Raw genomic sequence first — 19,784 nt, 5'->3', positions numbered from 1 at the left:
CCTGATGACTTTTTATTTATTAGGTTTTTGATATTTCTATTACAAACTTAAATGATCTCTTATTACTTACATATAAATAATCCTGAGATCTTATACAGTGAATTATGAATTGTGGAAGCTAGTTCGAGTCACTTCTCTGCCAGACTCTGTATTGTGATTTTGAATTACACCAATTATATTTGGTGGGCTACGAGTGGAAAGGAGGGTAGATATTCTGTAATTCCATTCACTGATGAAAGTTATTATAGAAATTTTATCAGAATCTGGGATATAATCAATGCTCAACACTTACTATGATTATCACTGAGTAATTTTCTTTCCAGAGAATTTTATTGGTAACTTATTAGGATTTAGAAAGAAGGAATTAGAATTTAAATAAAAAAACAAAACAAGAAAGAAGGTCTCTGTTTTTGTAGAGTGACATTTTCTAAAAAGATGTTAGTCTGGGGGTGTACCGATTTTACCCGCTAAATATTTGATGTGGTTACTGATTGCTGAATCCGATTCTTCTGCTAACTTACTGGTGAACCTTTGACAAGTCACTTAACCTTTTTGTTTCCTCAAGCATGAATGAAGCGTTAGTCTAAGATGTCTCTAAGCTCCACGCTAGCTGATTTTTTTCTGATTGATTTATACTACCCATTTCTTGCTCCCAAGTACACCTTTGGAATTTCCAAATGAATTTAGGATTATCTGTGGTCCACCATGAGTTGGCTTCTCTTTTTATCTAATTCTTTAATCCCTTTTTCAGCACAAGATAAGTAGTCCAAAGTTTCAGAAGTTTGGAACTCAAAAACCATGTTTTGAAATTATATTCATTCACTAAAATACAAAGTTAAAGCAAAATATGTAAGAGCATTATTTTACCTGGCAGTCTTTTTGAGTGTGTTGCTCTGTCCTGTTATTCATAAACAAACACAGACATGCTTTATGCTGGGGAGAATTATGTTCCAACCTCCATAATAGAAGGGTTGCAGAAAGTACATGATACAAGAGTTGCAAGTATATGTATTTGGGGATTCTTGCCACATGTTAAACTCATTTAAAAATCGTCTGAAGAAGAATGTGATGAATTCATTTAACTCTGTTACATTTTAAATATTTTGTAGATACACAGACTCTAAATAATTAACTCTGCTTACTCCTCAATGATTTAAGTGGAATGACCCTTGACAGTCTGTTTGTAATAACTAACACGGTTCATTTTAATTATTATTTTTTTAAATTGGGAATAGACATCCCTAGAGTTTTAAGGTTCTTGGAGGTAAAATTGCACTTTTCAAATTGGTTAATTTAGTGATTTTTCTTAATGAAAATGAAAGTGTTCTGCATTTTAAAAATGTGAAGCTGATTTTAAAAGTGATTATGTAAGTAATTCAATATTAGGTATCTATTACAGGCAGTTGTGCCCTTTCTTTCCACCACAGCATACATATCTTCTAATGTATTAAAAACTGTGTAGCCTGAACGTTAAGTAGGTCTGAAAGTAGATTCAGTGATTTTTATATAAAAATCTGAGTTTGGAAGTTCAAACAAATACTAATTTCATAAATACAAAAGTTAAAAGTAGCAAAAATAAAATCTATTGTAAGCTTTACAAGCATCTTTAGTAGTTATTAAATACTAGATTCTGCACGCAGGGAACTCTTATCTTCCATTTTAAGTGCCTGTTTATCTTGTACTTGAACTCTTCCCTCATTTTATCCTTTTGAATAACACTGTACTAAAGTGGATCTCTGATTAATATTTAAATGTACATGGGGATAAATAGGTAACCTAATCAGAGAAAATAATTAACAAGCCACCTCATTCTCATATCCTTTAATTCCTACAAGGGAGCATATATCTTGATTACTAGAATATCATTCCCTTTGACCTCCTTTTTAATTCCAGGTTTAGTAGGTTTTGTGATTGAACTGGCTCACTAACACTTAATTATAGTTCCTAAATATTTTCCGAATATGCTGCTTGTGTACTGTTTTTTTCCCACATTTGACTTTTCTCCTCTTATATAATATCAAGAGATAATCTGCAAGGATTATTTTCCCCATTCAGTTTTGCCAATTTTTTGATAGGATGCCGGGCTACACAGGAACTTAGGTGGGAACTTCTGAGATATCTTTTTGGCAAAAATAATTTTATTTGGTGATTAAAAATGAGATAGGTCTCCATGTATCAATGTGGAATGATATTCATGTCTCGATGGTTGCACAATACAGTTTTATTTGGGCTAAAAATTTCTGTAGGCATATGAAATGCTTACATGTATAGAAAATTCTACATGTATATATGTATGTTGTATAGGAGAATGAGTGTTCATGAAATATAAGTTTAATTTATATATAGATCTATAGAAATGATAAATAATTACCAATTTTATATATCACCCGTCACTTGCTTTCCTACCTATTTTATTACAGTCTTTGTCTCTATAATTCTATCACTGGGGAATAAAATTGGGAAGCAGAAGAATTGACTTTTAAATTTTAATTTACATGGATTATAAAATTTCCTGTTTTTATGATCAATCTTATAAGACTTTTATAATTAAAAATACAAGGAAAGTGATAAGTATTATTTTTTTACAAATATATTTTATAAAACTTTAATATTTTTAATAACATTTCAAAACTGGTTCAAAAAGTATTACCTAATTCCATTAAAATTTAGTAATACGTTTTTAAAATACATGGTATTTGGAAATAATTGTGAACAGACGTGTGTCAAGTGTAAGATAATTATATATTTAAGTGCTTTAAAATAAAACATAAGAAGTAATAAATGGAATTACCAGGTTTGGGAGTAAGACAACTAAAATGCAAAGAAAGCTTTTGAATTGATTTACAGTTTGGGTAGAACTTGTCAAAAGGATTCTAAAGTTAATTTTAACATTATAAACATAAACAGAATGAGATAGTAATTTTGAAAAAAAAAAAGGACAAAAATGAATGAGGGACTAACTATATTGATGTTAAACAATATTGTTATTAGGCTATGGTGATGGTGTTAGTGGCAGGAATATACAGAGAGAATATTGTAACAAATGGAGAGACCAGAGGGAAACTCTCATGTATAGGTAAGAAAATTCCTTCTCCTGTGGAAGTAAGAAGGTTAGGGTAGAACATCTATTCTACCTTCCCTCCCCAGCAAGAATTTTCAGACACTGTTTGAGTGAGAAAAGGGCTGGAGAGAGGGCTGGAACCATTTGGAGCCAAATATAAATTCAAATAGGATATGTTTTTCACAGGGATTTACTGCGTGTTTATGTGTGTGTGTATATATATGTGTATATATAAAATATGAATTACATATTTCTTATATAAATATTAATATAAATATGAAGATAGTTTTATATAAATTAGCATACATATATATAAAAGTGTGTTTTTTTTAAGATTTTATTTATTTATTTGACAGAGAGAGAGAAATCACAAGTAGGCGGGGGGGTGGGGTGGGGGGTGGGAAGCAGGCTCCCTGCTGAGCAGAGAGCCCGATATAGGGGCTCTATTCCAGGACCCTGAGATCATGACCTGAGTTAAAGGCAGAGGCTTAACCCAATAAGCCACCCAGGCTTATTTTTATTTAAATCCAAACTGAAAGGAAGTTAGATCCCCATCTTATACCATATCCCCCAATATTCTAAATATATTAAATCATTAAATTAAAAAGAAGCGAAATAAAATAAATACAAACAAACTTAAAAATAGTAAAATATATTAAATAGTTAAATAAAAATATGATACTTTCATAACTTCAAAACAGTTTTAACTCTCGAAGAATTTTCTAGGTTTAAAATTATTCAACTAATTAAAAATTGTTTATTGAAAACCCATTTTTTTTCAGGTATTAGTTATACAGCTGTAAGAGGACAAAAGTACCAGTTTCCCAAGAGCTTGGAGTCTAGCTGAAAACACAACCCAAAGTAATTACAATAACAAATGTTGATCTTATACTGGAAGAACAGTGTGATGAGGGAAAGAGGGAAGCTGTAACCATGTAAATAGGCATGGAGACAACACCTAAACTGAGGAAGTCCATTAATACTGAAGCCTAGAGGGGGAGGGGTGAGTGAAAAAAGATGAAGTTGAGGAGGAAGACCAGCACTGAGTTTTAAGTGTCTTGTAATCCATGTAGAGGAATGTGACTCCATTTTAAGAGCAGTAGGAAATCATTGAAGACTTTTTTAAATTTTAATTTATTTAACCTGAAACAAAATAAAAACAGAACAGTTCCCCCGTTTCTCCAACCCCCTGCCAATGGCAACCACTAGTTTCTTTTCTATGTCTATGAGCTTGGTCTTTTGTTTTGTTTCCTTTTTTAGAATCCGCGTATAGGAGAGAATATACAATACTTGTTTTTCTCTGTCTCACTCATTTCACTTAGCATAATGCCCTCACAAATGGCAGATTTCATTCCTTTTTTATGTCTGAATAATATTTTATTTTACACACACACACACACACACACACACACACACACCTGACAATTTCTGTATCCACTCATCTATCAATGGACATTTAAGTTGTTTCCATATCTTGGTGATTGTAGATAATGCTGCAGTGAACCTAGGAGTGGATATCTCTTCTTCAGATTAGTTTTTTTGTTTTCTTTGGATAAATGTCCAGAAGTGGAATTGCTGGATGATATAATAGCTCTATTTTTAATTTTTTGAGAAACCTTCATGCCATTTTCCACAGTGGCTATACAAATTTACATTTCTACTAACAGTGCACAAAGGTTTCCTTTTCTCCACGTAATCACCAACACTTGTTATTTCTTGTCTTTTTGATAATAGCCATTCTTTTTTTTTTTTTTTTTGGTAAGATTTTATTTATTTAACAGTCAGAGATCACAAGTAGGCAGAGAGAAAAGGAAGCAGGCTCCCCTGCCGAGCAGAGAGCCCGATGCAGGACTAGATCCCAGGACCCTGAGATCATGACCTGAGCTGAAGGCAGAGGCTCAACCCACTGAGCCACCCAGGTGCCCTGATAATAGCCATTCTAACAGATCTGATGTAATAGCTCCTTGGGGTTTTGATTTGCATTTCTCTGATGATTAATGAGGTTGAGCGTCTTTTCATTTATTTGTTGGCTGTCTGTATGCCTTCTCTGAAAAGTGTCTTTTCAGATCATTTGCCCATTTTTTGATTGGATTGTTTGTTTTTCATTATTGAATTTTATGAGTTCTTTATATATTTTGAATATTAGCCCCTTTATATATATTGAATATTAGCCCCTTATCAGATTATGATTTGCAAATATTTTCTTCCATTCAGTAGATTGCCTTTTCATTTTCTAGGTGGTTTCCTCTGTTGTGCAGAATTTTTAATTTGAAATGGTCCCACTTGTTTATTTTTGCTTTCATTGCTTTTGCTTCTAGTGCCGGATAAAGAAAATCATCACCAAGACCTATGCCAAGAAGCTTACAGTCTGTGTTTTCTTTGAGGAGCTTTATGGTTTCAGGGCTCATGTTCAAGTGTTTCGTTGGTGTTGAGTTAATTTTTGTGTATGGTGTAAAACAGTGGTTACTGGGAACACGACCTCACTAGGGATCATTATAGGAGATTCAGAGGGGCAGCCGCTGTGGCCATTAGTCAGTGACTGTGCCTCCCAGAGCAGATTCTCTAGACTACACACTTCCATGACCACCAGCATAAAAAGGATAGAATGAAGTTGTATGGCTTCAAGAGCTGATTTTGAAGTAAATGTGATAGGAATTGATTATTGAGTAGATGAAGAGCTGGGAAGAAGGAGAGAACTTGGGTACCTGGGTGGCTCAGTGGGTTAAAGCCTCTGCCTTCAGCTTAGGTCATGATCCCAGTGTCCTGGGATCGAGCCCCACGTGGGCTCTCTGCTCAGCAGGGAGCCTTTCCTCCTCTCTCTCTGCCTGCCTCTCTGCCTGCTTGTGATCTCTGTCTGTCAAATAAATAAATAAAACCTTAAAAAAAAAAGGAGAGAACTTGGTAAAACTTAATATTTTATTTGGGGCTTCTGAGCTGATGATGGTGCATGCCATTTATAGGGTAAGAGAATGCTGAAGAAGTAGTCTGGACTTGGGAGTATATAGGTAATTTGTGAAGACAGTTTCCATTTAGGGCATGTTGAGTTCGACCTACCTGAGAGACAACCAAGGTGAGGCTGGATGAGGGAACAGGCCTGTGTTTGTTAGTCTGACTGTATCTCTGTCTGTCTCTCTCTCTCTGCCTATTCTTATTTATATCTATATGTTTATATATTGTGTATTCGTACACACACACACACACACATAGTTGCAACCATGAGAAAAGATGAGATTGCCAAACTTGAGAGTGTAAGGCCTGACAACTAAAACAGCAAAGATATTACACAAAACTGAGTGTAAGTGACTATCGGGCTGACAGTGCACTTGAGGAAACACACAAATAGAAAATTCAAAACGAATATATTAAAAGCATATTTTTAACAACATTAAAACACAATCATTATCTTTTGAATGAAAACCGTCTTTTAAAATGTCATTGTTTTTTAATAATAATGTTTATTATTATAAAGTTATAGTTCACGTCTATCTCCTGCTGTTGTATATCTCCCTTCCCAGTAATTGGTTATTAAAATTGACTTTGGAGGCAGCAAAGCTCTTTTTCAATGGAAAAATTAAATAAAATAAGCTGTATTTGTTAGACTTCTTTGCAAACGATTCTGCCTGGGAAGTATAATTGCTATGCTAGTATGTTAGTTCACTTATTAAACAAACTTTTTTTTTTTTTTTAAGGTGTTCTCTATTCATTTGACAGAGGGGGAGCACAAGCTGTGGGGAGAGGGAGAGGGACAGAGAGAAGCAGAGGCCCTGCCGAGCAGGGATCCCGGGGCAGGACTTGATCCTGGGACCCAGAGATCATGACCTGTGTGGAAGGCAGATAATAAACCATCTCAGCCACCGGGTGCCCCTATTAAACAAACTTTTTATGTATGTATTACTACCAGACTATGGAGATACTGGGGTTATGATGATGCATAAGAGGCTGTGTCTATATAGGTAAACCACAATATATTTATATGAACATTTATTTTCTAGTAATAAGATCAAATAAATAAATAATGATTGAGCAGTTCTTTATAATTTCCAAAAAGCTCAAGCGTATGATCATGGTCGAGCGTTGTAATTTTCAGAATGCTTAAATACATTTTTACTATTGATTCTCATTTAAAATATCTTTAATTTTAAATGAGGACACAATCCAAATATAGGTTGAGATTTCCCAACCTTAGCATAACTGACATTTGACCTATTAATTCTTTGCTCTGAGCCATCAGCACTCTGTCATTGTTAGGGATTTGTAGCATCTCTGCCCTGTACCCACTAGATACTAGTATCACTTCCCCTTCTCTCTCTCCCAGTTGTCACAGCCTGAAATGTCTCCAGACATCTTCAGATCTTTCCTGGGCTGGCAAAATTACCCTTCACTGAGAACCACTGCTATAGTTTGATAATTTTCCTAATTTTTTCCCCTAATTTTAGGTAATTTTCCTAAATTTTAGTGAAGTGTTGTTTCAAAAGTGGTATTTCTTTTTTTTTTTTTCAATAATGATACTTCGTATAAGTTAATGTAAATCTGGAATTATGCCATGCCTATATAATGGAAATATTTGCACTGGAGTTTGGCTCTTGTCTTCAAATAAGTAGACAATATAAATTGAAGAAGAACACAAAATAGATGATGTAAAAGAAGGGAAAGCCGTTGGAACCAGAAAGACCTGATTTGAATTCTAGCTTTCTGTCAAAGATGCAAAAGAATAAATAACCTCCTTGAATCCACAGGATGATGAATTTATTCTCCCTCATGCTTTTCCTAGATGTTAATTCAGCCTTCTAGAATCAAGGATTTGAACATTATATCTTCATCATTTTCTGATAGGCTCTCTAATTAACCCCAAGTCCCATTACTGCAATGGCTTCTTTTTGTAGGAAGAAAAAAATTCATTTTCTTCTTCCCTCAGTTTTACATATAAAACACATTGATCCCATTGCTAGATATATAATGAACTAATTGTCCCAATATTCTGGACCCCAGTGATGAACAATAAATAAAGAAGTGGAGAGGTATCTATGTGAATCTTCTTTGAGTACATTGAATGTTAAGGAAAGCTCATATGTACAGTGTCAGTATATAAGAAACTAGTAGTATATAAGGAACTGGTGAGTTATTGAAGTTTTTTTTCTTTTTATAGTAAAGAGAGTCAATGGATTTTTTTAAAACCTCCCCCAAATCCATAATACTGAAGAGTGTACTAAACTTAGTAAAAATGTTCCCAAGACATTTCATTAACAAAATAAATTGATTATAACTGACCAGAAAAAAATAACTGTCTATTTGCTGTTCTGTAATTTTCATAAAACTGTCAATAATTGTCACTTCTAAGAATATTCTTAATGGGCTGCTGTCTGTATAGTGAAAACATTTAACAGAAGACACTTTATGTAGACTACCTTAAACTGCTAGAAATAGTAACACTTCCTTAAGATACAATCTTCCAGCAGATTAATTTTTATACTCCTTATTGAAGTATAATACAGATACATTAGCATAGCTTGATAAAGTTTTGCAACTATACAATCCCTTGTAGCCACAGATTAGAGTTTGAACACAGAGATATGAGCACCTTTTTGAAACCAATGATATACACACATTTCATGTGGATTGACTTTCTATTAATATATTCATTAAATAAAATTTTATGTTACATGTATTATATGCATAGTATTATACTAGGTACAATGAGGAATATAAATGACTAGGTAAGATTATAACTCTGGAAAGAGGTGCTGAGTTTGGAGACAATGAAAGGAAATGTCAGTCAAAACTCAAAACGTTCTATAATCACATACCCAACCTCATCATCCCCCATGAGGAGAAAAGACTCAATTACAAGATCAGTCTGATTAAAATGATTGTCTTGAGAAATGTATCATTATTTAGTGTTGTATATGAGTAGTTTTGAAAACCTACATTATATATTTATGTCCATGTTATATGCTTTTTAAGTCGTTAGAGTCATACTTTTTTGTATCAGAATGTTAACATTATAAAATGCACATTTTAGAAACAGTTGCATATATACAGAATAGAATATACATAGTGAAATGGATGAGGGAGAGGAGGGAGCAAGTGAAAGATTGGGAGCTGTTGCAATAGCTCACACAGGAAGTGATTGCATCTTGAATTAGGAAGACTGGGAATGAATAGGTAGGGATAAATGAGAAATGTGTTAGTTAGGATAAACCTGACTTGGTCATTGAATTGATAAGATTAAAGTGGACGAAATTTGCTGTTCATTGTTAAGATTGTGTGTGTGTGTGTATATGTGGTATTACTGGAAGAATAATTATACTAAGATAAAGTCAGCAAAATCAGAAAGGAAAGCTTTTTGTTTCCTCCAAGTAAATGGTTCCACTTTATATATAAAACTTTATGTGTATATGTATATCTATGTATATGTATATAACGTGCAATGACCTGTTTCAGAGCCAAAACCAATAATAAGAGTTCAGGAATAATATTTTTTGGCAATTCTGATATTCTTAATGTAATTCTAACCAACGACAATATCCAGAATCTGCTCCAGTAATACTTCAGCCTTAACGGACAAGTGTTATCATCTCCAAACTACCTCTGAAACCTGGAAAGGCTTGGATGGAGGCACCTGACATTTCACCTCTAAACCAGCTAGTTCTGTAGGCTCACCTGGGTCGTTCTTTTAACTTCACAGTAACTAGATTGAAGTTTTTGGTCCCCACTTAGAATACTGTGGAAAATTTACTGTATATGACTGAAAGCTTTCTAAGGTGAAAGGATTAATCAAAAACTGCCTGGCTCAATTGGTAGAGAATGTGACCGTTGATCTCAGGGTCATGATCTCTGTGCCCACGGTGGGCATAGAGTTTACTTAAAAAACACTGAGGATATAAAATTACATTTTGCAGTGGCGTACTCATTGTAATAAAAATTTGGATATGGTGAATGCTGTGAAGTGTGTAACCTGATGATTCACAGACCTGTACCCCTGGGACAAATAATACCTTACATGTTAGTAAAAATAATTAATAAAAAATTCAAAAAAATTTGGAATTATTTTTCTAAATAGTGATGGTAATTTTAAGTGCATGAGATTCCGAAAGAAAGTAGAAGAGCAGCAAGCTAAAAAATGAGCATTTATGAGGTAGATAAGGAAGAGAAAAAGAGGGAGTTGCCCCACAGGTAAAGGAGAAATCAGGATAATATAATTTTTTTTTTTAAATAAAAGCAGTTATTTTATTTGGTAAGTCGGGGTTAGATTTCAAGGGACGCTAATGAAACTTCAGTTTCAAAGGACATCACTTGTCAGAGCCCCTTCTGGACCCTGTCCAAGCCATGACAGTGTGCTTCTAGAAATTTATTTCTCTTCAAGAGTCCTACCAAAACCGTATAAGCTTCAGCTCTGTGAAAAATAGATCAGATACTATATAGTTTTACTGTATAGTTTTTCTACTTGATATTAGTTTTTACTCATTTTAAAATACAGTGGTAATACCATAAAATTATTATGATGTGCTCTTAACACTTAATCAAAACAATCTTTGCCCCCAGTATTCTAATACAAATACTCATTTAAATTTTACATATATTCATTGTTTAAATTTTTCCAGAGGCCTATGTTTCTAACCTTAATTTGGTTGTTCTTTTTCATTTTCTTTTCCACAGCTGGAGGGAGAAGAGTTAGAAGAAAATATTTCTGCTATCATGATGCATATTAATCACTGAAAAGTGAAATTACCCCCATTAATGTTAGTGTAACAGTATTTACCTGAACAAACATTCCATTTACTATCATATTCCAGTATCACAGTGAAATTAGTGGCTGACTTTTTAAAAAAAGATTTATTTATCTATATTGGGGGCAAGGGCACAAGGGAGAGGGAGAGAAACAGTTGAGTAAACTCCAAGCTGAGCATGGATCCTGACTGGGATCGACCAGAGCCAAAACCAAGGGCCAGACGATTAACCAACTATGCCACCCAGGTGCATCTGGCTGATTTTTTTTTTTTTTTTTTTTACTAAAGATATTTAGAATTAGGTTTTTTATTTTTAGGGTTCTAGAATTGAAAGGTTATTGCTTGGTTTCTTGTATCAAAGAACAAACATTAAGAGATTATATCAACAAAAATGGACAAACCTAAAAGGGAAAGGATTTATTAATACATACCAATTGTTTCTTTACATTTAAGCCCAAATATCTATAACAGAAACATAGTCGCATAGCTTTTTTAAAATTTAATTTAAGAAATATATATATATATATATATATATATATATGAAAGACTACAAAGGACTTTGTAATTCTCAGGAAACTTTCTTTGTTTCAATGTATAATTAATATGTTACACAGCCAATGAATATCTTGCTTTTTATTGCATATTGAAAATCTCAGTAACACATATACATATGTATAGTGGATCTTCATTATTTGCAGGTTCCATGATTGCAAATATGCCTGCTTACTACTGTATATTTCTAACCTCAAAATCAATACTCAAGGTCCATTTGCAGTCATTCTTGGATCTGCTGATTGGTGAAAAGTTTGAGTTGCTTAATAAGCTTGTGCCCAGTTGAGATCATGCAAGGCAATGCTCTGCCTTCTTCTTTCAGCTCTCATACCAGTAAATGTCCTTTTTGCAACATATTTAATGCCATGGTTTTCTCATTTTGTGTGTTTTGTTTTGTTTTGTTTGGTGATTTTGCTATTTAAAATGACTCCTAAGTGTAGTACTAAAGTACTGTCTAGTATTCCTAATTGCAAGAACTCTGAAAAATATGTTTTAGATAAGCTTCGTTCAGGCACGAGTTAATAATACTGTTGGCTACAAGTTCAATGTTAATGAATATGAGGGGTCTTAAAACAGAAACCCACATAAACCAAGGTTGCAAATTGGTTGATAAAAATCTGGTCAGAGGCTCACAGGTACTTAACCCTCCATTTCTCCTAGGAGCAGAGGTTCTATTTGCCAATTCAGTTTTTGCAGTATTGTCCCTCTGAAATTCCTAAGAGAACACAACTGTGTAAAATAAGACAGTCACTGAAGAATCAGTGAATAGGAGGGTTTATACCTTTTTCTGTTTACCTGCAAAGCAGGTAAACAGATTTACATTTTTCAGTCCAGCTTTGTGGATCCAGTGGAAAGTGGTTTTCATTATTCATTTCTTTATAAAGATATAAATTATTATTGTTGTTGTTGCTGTTGTTATTATTATGTGATTATAAGTTTATTATTTATTATTATTATTATTATGTGATTATAAGTTTCATGAGGGCAGGGATTTTCTTTGTTCATGTAAAAATACTCAGTGACTAGAAAAGTGCTTGGCATACAAAATGTACTTACATGTTCAATATAAATGCTCTCCTGTCTCAAAGTTAATTATTCACATATGTATTTTGTTAATACATTCAGTAAGTATTTGGGGAGTGTGGCAGACTCCTCATGTGACAGACAATATTCTAGGCCCTAGAGATACTATAATGAATAAAGAGTAACTTGAATGAATAGTGAATAAAGAGTAACTTACAGCTGAAAGCAGTGCTTTCTAGACTTCATTGCACATTGGAATCACTTACAAATCTTTTAAAACTCTGATACTGGGGCACCTGGGTGGCTCAGTGGGTTAAAGCCTCTGCCATCGGCTCAGGTCATGATCCCAGGGTCCTGGGATCGAGCCCCGCTTCGGGCTCTCTGTTTAGCGGGGAGCCTGCTTCCCTTTCTCTCTCTTTGCCTACCTGTGATCTCCCTCTCTATCAAATAAATACATAAAATATTAAAAAAAAAAAACCTCTGATACCTGACTCCATCCTATGTTCTGATTTAATTAGCATATGATGCAACTTGGGCCCTGTGGTCTTTAAAACTTTTCCAGATGATTCTAATGCGCAGCAAAATTTCTGAATCACTGGCCTAATGTATAAGTTAAACATTAAACAAGTACAAATTACTTACTTGAGATTGATAATAGCCTGTTACTTTAATTTTGAAATAATAGTTTGCCAAAAGCCACGAGCTTACCTGTTAATATCATTTTAATTTGGTCCTGTGTTTTTATTCCAAAAGGAACACTTCATTATGGTATTTTCAAAAAATCAGTTGCTTTTTTTCAAAAAGAAATCTATCTAAAAGGAGGTGAAATAAATTTAGTATAACTACCTTTATTAAATGGAGAGGCAAATATTACTTAGTTTTCTCTAAATTAAATGTCACGTTAAGGCGCCTGGGTGACTGGGTGGCTCAGTGAGTTAAAGCCTCTGCCTTCGGCTCAAGTCATGATCTCAGGGTCCTGGGATCGAGCCCCAAAGTGGGCTCTCTGCTCAGCAGGGAGCCTGCTTCCCTCTCTCTCTCTCTGCCTGCCTCTCTGCTTACTTGTGATCTCTGTGTCAAATAAATAAATAAAATCTTTAAAAAAAAGAAGTCACGTTAATATGTTCTTCCTGTGTATATAAAAAAGCTTGAAAGAGGAATATTGAGCATGCATTTATGTGTGTATGGTGTGTTACTACATTTTTTGAATGAAGAAACAGTAACTTATGTATTTATATAGAGGTAGGGGTGGATGGATGGATGGATGGATGGATGGATGGATGGATATCTGGATGGATAGATTGGGCTCCCAGATATTAATTTACAGTCATAGTACATTTGTTCAAAATGTTCAAATCTAACTGCACTCAGCATAGTAAAACTGCTGCTATTTTTATTAAATATTATACCTCTTCAGAACATACTTGAAATAGGTACTGACCCAAACTGACAACTTCCTTCTCTTCATTTTGCATAATGCAGCAACTTTGGTATCAGAGTGCCACCACAATCTTGAATATTCTGACTAACTTCGCTGAGTTTGCAGTGGCAACAATGGTAATACCCATTGTAAAAAGGCAATGCAGAAATAAGTGACTGTCGAATCCTAACGTTCCTTATATCCAGACTTTTTTTATTTTCCTTACCAGTATAATCTATATTTCAGTTAATAATTTAGTACTAATCAGCTCCTTATCTCCTGAAAAGGAGAGTCTGTTTTGAATCACAAGGCAACTGACCTTGAAGGCAGGTTTAATATATGCAGATTTCTCCTATCACTTCTCCCCTGTTCCTCAGAATGTTTTCTTGGTTAACATTTATGTCTGGGCTGTGTAGTCCCCCTTGGTCTATCCTAACAGTAACTGATTTCATGCTAATACAGTCTCTACTCTTTAGTTTTGGGCTTTACATTTATTTATATAACTGCTTTTAAATAATCTGATCTTTTAATGAGAAAATAGGAAATAATATGAATATTTGAGACAGTCGTGCATATTATAAAGAATAGTAACATATTTTTAAACAAATTCAGCTATTTCATAAGGTGCTGTTTATCTCTGTGCAGTGTACTTAGATTTTACTGTAAAATGGCACTTTTTAGTAGTGATGGGAGTTATTTGCATTGATCAGATAAATGGTGAATCTAAAATAAAGATTTACAATTGCTTCCTTGGGCTATAGTCATGAATTAAAGAGCAGTGTAAATTGAACAGTGAGCTATGAATAATTATACTTATTCACAGAGAATTACAACAATATGTAAACAAAATCTATAGAAGCTCAGTTTAAGTGTGAAAAATTTTCATCAATTTTAGGATAGAGGTGTGTTCCAAAAATAATAATAATGGACATTTTTTAATGTTGGGAATGACTGATTAGGCAAGTCATGTGGTCATTCTGATCATTGCATGATCATCAGAAAAAGAAGAAAGAAAAGACAAGGAGAATTGTTTTGGTTTATATAAAAATGCTATATAATCTGGACTTTGAAGAAAGGATTTATGAAGCTCTTTGAAAATAGAATCCCATCATTACAGCCAGTGCCAAACTTCTTTCTTTACACGTCAGTAATAGCAACTTGCTTTGAAGATTAAAATGTCTATTTTTGTTTGTTTTAATTTTTTAATGTGCTTGTTTCCCTCATTAAAGTGTGAGAAGAGACAAAATTTCTATCTTTTTTTTTTTTGAAAGATTTTATTTATTTATTTGACAGAGAGAGATCACAAGTAGGCAGAGAGACAGGCAGAGAGAGAGGAAGGGAAGCAGGCTCCCTGCTGAGCAGAGAGCCCCATGCGGAACTCGATCCCAGGACCCTGAGATCATGACCTGAGCCGAAGGCAGCGGCTTAACCCACTAAGCCACCCAGGCGCCCCAAAATTTCTATTTCAAGAGGAATGATAGTTACATCAAGACAGTGGCAGCAAGGAAAATAATGTTTTTTAATGAAGTGATTTTTGAAAAGTGAAAAGTAGCTTTGCTTAAATTAATGCTTAATTCTCCACTTAATGGTTTCCTTACATTGAAAACTGTCCATTGATGTGGATAGTTTTTCTTCTTCATCTAACTTTTAGGGATCACATTTATTTAATCTTCATACTTGAAAAGGTAGAATATGGAAACAAGAGAAACTACTAATGTGCTTTTGGGGTTAATACGGTATTTTTGGTAATGAAAATTAACCTCAAAGAAATCAGATTACAGGAAAAAGTTTATTAACTCTAACTTTAAAATGAAATGTTTTAATATTGATATTAACATTCCAGATTATTTTTGTGAAAGTTATTTTCCATAATTTAAAATAGAAAACTTGTTAATAAAAACAAAAATCCTTTTTATGAAAATTCTTTTATGAAAATAACCTTGATTTTTATTAGCCTGTTTTCTATTTTAAAACATGCTATGAAGGAATGATTAAATTAAATATGAAATATAGAACAATTTAACAGACTTAATAGTCTTACAGATAAGATAGAAATGTTTCTGCTATTACTTGGATAGTCAATAGTGAACTGAGTTCTTGTCTTTTTTAAACACCATATAGTTTTCATCTTATGTTGCTCTAAAGAAATTTAAATAAATATTTCACATGTCAGTTTAGAAAACCATTGCTCTGAGAGAAACATTTTTCAGGAATATTAGTATGCTTTTTAATATTGACCTTTTATCTACAACTAATTGTGTTTTTCTCTCTGGAGTGAACTGCCCTACACTGGGGCTAAGAAGGTATATCTTGGCCCACAAACCATGATAACACTCTAAAAGAACAGCAACATTTTGCTCAGCTTACAGAACGTATACTACAAAGTGACCTCTGTTAAGGGAGATTTTCAGTAGGTCATAGTTTATCACATGTACTATATTTTTGGATCTAGATTAAGTTAATATAATTCTACTTTAGCAAATACATGCTACTTACTATAAATTACTATCTTAGGAATTAGCATGAATTTTTGATGTTTTTCCCAATTAAACCTTTAGAAATAAGCTTAAAAGTACTCATAAATTTATGCTGAATGTAGGGTTTAGTAAGTCCCATTTATTTAAGGATAATTATTTCTGTATCACCTAGGCATAAAATTAATATAGTTCTCTTAATAACTACTTAAGCTTTTAATCTAATGTAGCCTTAATGAATTTTACCCATAAGAAGTACTTGGTAAAGCAATAATGAAAGACTCCCTGTGTGGTGTCCATCTGTCTTTTTCCTGAAAATAGCTGAATTTTAATGTGAAAATATGCAAACAAATACCATAAATGTTTTATGTAGCTAAGGTTTATACAATTAAATTATATAATTTTATTTTGTTCAATTATGCTATGCACGTTTCCAAAAATCACATATCCTAAATTATAAATATTCCACAATCACTATAGCATAAAAAACACAAAAAATACTAAAGAATGTGATACTTCCTCAGATTATGATGCATAATTAAAAATCCAAAAGTAACCATGACTAAAATTTTTTCTCTGTGACCTTTTCTTCTTTTCCTTTTTTTTTTTCTTTTCTTTCACATCCATCTTGCTGTCCTTTTCCTACTCTTTTTTTAAGCAAATAAAAATATTCTCAATTTAGCCTAATTAATTTTGGAAGTAGAGAAGAGGGATTGGTCATATACGAAAGTAATTAACAAGCTATCTCATACAAGAAAAACTCTAATCTCCCTTTAGCCAGCTCCCTGAGTTAACTCGGGTTTTGAACTTCCTTTTGTGGAACATACTAATTAGTTTTCAGAGTAGGTTAACTTCCTTAAGTAGTAGGCACCTTTTTTTGTTTGTACCATTAACTGTTCTATTCTACATTTTTTCTGATTACTGCTAAGGTTGATCATTTTCCCATGATTTTCTTCATAAATCTATTTTATTTTAATTTAGTAAGAACATTTAACATGAAATCTACTCTTTTAACAAATTTTTAACTTACAGTATAATATTATTGATAGTTAGAGTGCTGTATGATTATCTATAGCTTATTCCTCTTGCTTAACTGAAATTTTACACTTTCTAATTAATCACTTCCCATTTCTCCATCCTTCTGGCCACTGGCAACCATAGTTCTTCTCATTGAATCAGTGAGTTTGACTATAGATTTCTCATATTCGTGTAATCATGTACTATCTCTTTCTGTGACTGGCTTATTTTATTTAGCATAATGTTTTGAAGGTTTATCTATGGTGTAGTGTGTATCAGTAGTTTATTCCTTTTGAAGGCTGAATAGTATTTCATTGTATGGCACCCTTTTCTCTGTCCATCCATTTGTGGACACTTATATTTTTTCCATCTTGGCTACTGGGAAAAGTGTTGCAGTGTCCCCTGACCATCTGACCAACTGTATATAGTTATCAAAGGTCAATTGTATTTGTTATGTAGCATGGTTATGTCATTTGCTCTTCTTATTTCATCACCTCTTAGTTAAACATTGCATAATTTGCTGAAGCCTGAGTGTTAAAAGAGATTTTTTTTTTTTCCCAACAAAAACCTAGTGGATACTTTGGAAGTGGATAAAAGCAAGGGGATTAAAATATATGAAGTATTTTTAAAAAGTATAAAATTTTAAAAGGCTTCTGCATTTAGGTTTTACTGATAGCTTTGACTTTTTCCTCCATTAAAAAATAAAACTAGCCATCAAAGGCAGTGTATGAGATTTATACAAACAAAAAATTTAGTAAGAAATCACAAGCAGTGAGTACTTACTCGAATAAGAAGTCTTGATTAGCCAACAAAACAGCAGCACTTTACACATTTAAGTCGAATACGCTATTAAGAACGGATACACCATTTTCACAATTTTCTGTTTTAATTATTTTATTTGCTGAATGAGTTCAGTGAATTACCAATCCTGGCACTTAAGACAAGAAGTCTTCTACTGTACTTTGTAATTTATTCAAGAATATAGAACGTAAAGAGTTTTCTCTTCACTGGACTGAACCTGACTGGATGCTGTGGGTGTTTGCACATCTGAGTATCATTAGGAAGACAAACTACCCACTTGAGGTGATATGCCTGCTATTTGGATCTGCTGTATCTTCTGGAAATTCTCAAGTTTTTGCTCTATAGAACGAAAAAAAAAATAATTTACAATAACATGGATGGGAAACAGGTTTCCTCTTGAAAGCCGGCTCTGATTAATTGCTAGTGACTGCTTGAGGATCTGTCCTGGGATGAAGTGTGTAGCTCCTTCCCCCTTCAAGGAAAATGCCCTGGCCCAATAGTGATGCCCCTCCCCGGGAGGGGTGCAGGATGGAGTAGAACAATAAACTGTGACAGCACTGTTCTCCTGAGCTATATCCACATTTCTCTTAGTGTTTTGAGTTCTGTAAATGAATGACTCTCTACCTTTCTCTTTTCTTCTTTTCCTTCTTTTGGGACACCTTTATGGGTGACATTCCTCAGCCTTATTTAGTTACCACATAGACGAGAAAGACTGTGAGCTATGCACAATTCACTGCCTTGGTTCACACAGGAAACATGTCTGTGTTACTTCTTCACAAGTGAGAACTAATTCATGCGAACAAAAACCATGGGATTCTCTTGCTGTCCACATCTCCAAAAACTGAATAAATACAGTTAGCCTTCACTAAAGAGAATCAGTCCCTAAAATGGATCCCTAATTACGATCCTCGCAATTAGGAGTGCTACAGAATATGAAGGCAAGTGAACTATTCAGTGATCACTGTTTAGTTAATTAGTGAATCTGATTGCTAAAATGACTCCACTATTTTCTTCACAAATTCTTCACATTGTTTTGAGTATATTTTAAGAGGCTGGGCTTCCTAGATGAAAAATGTAACAATTTTCTAACATACAATATTCACAAGGTTTATGGTATTAAGAAGTTGAATAAGAACTATTACTTTGCCATAGTTTTTAACAAACATAGGAAATGAGATTCTGACTTTATAATGTAAATGTGGCTGAAATTCTTTCTTGGAAGATAAAATCAATAAACGTATTCTCAGAAGTAAAATATAATCATTGAATCCTATCTTCTAAATGTTCCCCAAATTCTAAATGTCCCTCGCCACGTGTGCGTGTAAAAGGTGTACTGTGCTATATAGATGCTAGGTATTAGAGGTTGATGATGGGAATGGATAGGTCCACACATGTTGGGGATAATTCTATTTCAGTTCAGTGCCTAGAATGTAGTAAGCATCAGAAGTCAAAAGAAATGAAAACTTACTCATGTAGCTATTTTTATAGAATGCCTACAACGTGCTAGCAACTATAGTAGTTGTGTCCTTGGGAAGTTTACAAACATTCAAGGGACACAGATTCCTAAGTAGATAGTTAAGGAGAATATGTCCAGCCATATTAGGGTTATGTCCAGGCTACTACTGTAATATATCACAAATCCTTGTCATTTCAAATTATAGATGTTTTACCCCAACATAAACAAAGTTAGCTCTATTGTACAGTAAGAAAAA

Source organism: Neovison vison, chromosome 4, assembly GCF_020171115.1.
Source record: "Neovison vison isolate M4711 chromosome 4, ASM_NN_V1, whole genome shotgun sequence".
In the NCBI taxonomy this organism is placed as follows: Eukaryota; Metazoa; Chordata; class Mammalia; order Carnivora; family Mustelidae; genus Neogale; species Neogale vison.
Note: the sequence above shows the minus strand (reverse complement) of the source record.